The sequence below is a fragment of the Gossypium hirsutum genome, chromosome D04 (genome assembly GCF_007990345.1).
Source record: "Gossypium hirsutum isolate 1008001.06 chromosome D04, Gossypium_hirsutum_v2.1, whole genome shotgun sequence".
NCBI lineage: Eukaryota > Viridiplantae > Streptophyta > Magnoliopsida > Malvales > Malvaceae > Gossypium > Gossypium hirsutum.
Window position 1 is genome coordinate 36,077,411 of NC_053440.1, and position 2,019 is coordinate 36,079,429.

General features: G+C 37.4%; 1 non-coding gene across 1 annotated transcript; it reads right to left on the reverse strand.

The window, feature by feature from the left end:
* Window positions 1–430: 430 nt before the first annotated feature.
* Window positions 431–537, reverse strand: LOC121216537 (small nucleolar RNA R71). The gene has a single exon (XR_005912718.1). It is a non-coding gene; the product is annotated as a small nucleolar RNA R71 (small nucleolar RNA).
* Between the last annotated feature and the right edge of the window lie 1,482 nt (window positions 538–2,019).

The following is a 2,019-nucleotide window of genomic DNA, read 5'->3' on the forward strand; positions in this document are numbered from 1 at the left end:
TCCATTAATTCCAAATGGTCGGGATGTTTATCTTCTTATTCATCATGTAATAGATGATTGAGACATACTAATTCGAGAGCATTTAGCTCCAATTTTAGATGACTTGAATCTTGGGATAGTACGACCACACATACAAGCTCAGTATTTTAAGTTGAAACCGGTAATGTTTCAAATGTTGCAAACAGTTGGACAATTTGGGGGGTTGCCCACTGAAGATCCAAGATTACATTTACAACTTTTTTTAGAGGTCTGTGACTCTTTTAGAAAACAGGGTGTTCCTGATGATGCTCTGCGGCTTAAATTGTTCCCGTACTCCTTGAGAGATTGTGCAAGAGCATGGCTTAATGCTTTGCCGTTAGGAACAGTGGCATCATAGAATGACTAGTGCCAGAGGTTTTTGCTACGATAGAATCTACCAAACATGGATGCCAAGCTTAGAAATGACATCACATCTTTTCGGCAATCAAAGGATGAAACGCTTTACAAAGCCTGGGAAAGATTTAAGGAAATACTTAGAAAATGCCCTATGCATGGTTTCCAGCACTAGACTCAGATGAAGATGTTTTATAATGGGTTGAATGAGCATACAAGGATGGTAGTTGATGCCTCTGCCAATGGTACTTTATTGGATAAATCCTATAATGAAGCATATGAGATTTTGGAATGGATTGCCAGCAATGATTATCAATATGCTACCATGCGAGCTGAGACTGGTAAGAGAGCTGCTGGTACCATTGAGCTTGATGCAATCACTTCATTGATAGCCCAGGTATCCTCTTTAGCTAATATGATCAAGATAATGAAGAGACCAATTACAGTCCAGGAGATGAAATCAATCGATTTATCTTGTATTTTATTGTTGTGAAGACCATGTGTTTGATAAATGCCCATCAAACCTGGGATTTGTGTACTACATAAGTAATTTCAATTGAAATAACAATCCCTATTCTAACACCTACAATCCAGGGTGAAAGAAACATCCAAAATTTTGTTGGAATAAGCAAGGTGTTGGGAATTCAAACAATGCTGTTAGACAGAATGCTGAGAGGACATCGCCTGGTTATAATCAACCCATGCCGCGATAAAATGTCCAATAAGGTCAGGCATCAGATTCATCATCATCATCTATTGAATCCTTACTGAAAGAATATATGGCCAAGAATGATGCCGTGATACAGAGTCAAGCTGCATCCCTTCGAGCTGAAACAACTTCACATCAACATACCATTGGTAGAAGCTTTGGACCAAATGCCCAATTATGTGAAATTCATGAAAGATATACTATCAAAGAAGAGAAGACTGAGAGAATTTGAAACTATTGCTCTCACTGAGAGGTGCAGGACGATGTTGAAGAATAAATTACCTCCAAAATTGATGGATCCAGGGAGTTTTACTATCCCGTATTTAATTGGAAATCATTATGTTGGTAAAAAATTGTGTAATTTAGGAGTGAGCATCAATTTAATGCCTATGTCTATCTTTAGAAAATTGGGAATAGGAAAAGCAAGACCTACAACGGTCACGTTGTAGCTAGCTAATCGATCCTAGGCACATACGAAAGGTAAAAGTGATGACATGCTGGTAAGAGTAGATTAATTTATTTTTCCTGTCAATTTCATTATTTTAGAATGTAAAGCTGAAAAAGATATGTTGATTATTCTTGGAAGACCTTTTCTTGCTATAGGCAGAACTTTGATTGATATGTAAAAAGGTGAACTGACCATGAGGATGAATGATCAGCAGATCACCTTCAATGTGTTCGATAACCTTGAAACGTGCTTATGGGAATTAAGAGTGCCACGCCATTGGTTTGATAGAAATAGTAGTGCAAGAAAAGTTTGGAAAATTTTTCCACAACAATTCTGATAGTGATACAAATTCACTTGAGCTAAATGAAATAGAGACTTTTGAAGAATTCAGTGAACTCATGGAGGCAAAGGAGATGGTGGACAGACCAGAGAGAAAGTTTGAGTCCTTGGATTTATCAACTCACACTTTCAATCCTCTTAAACCATCTAT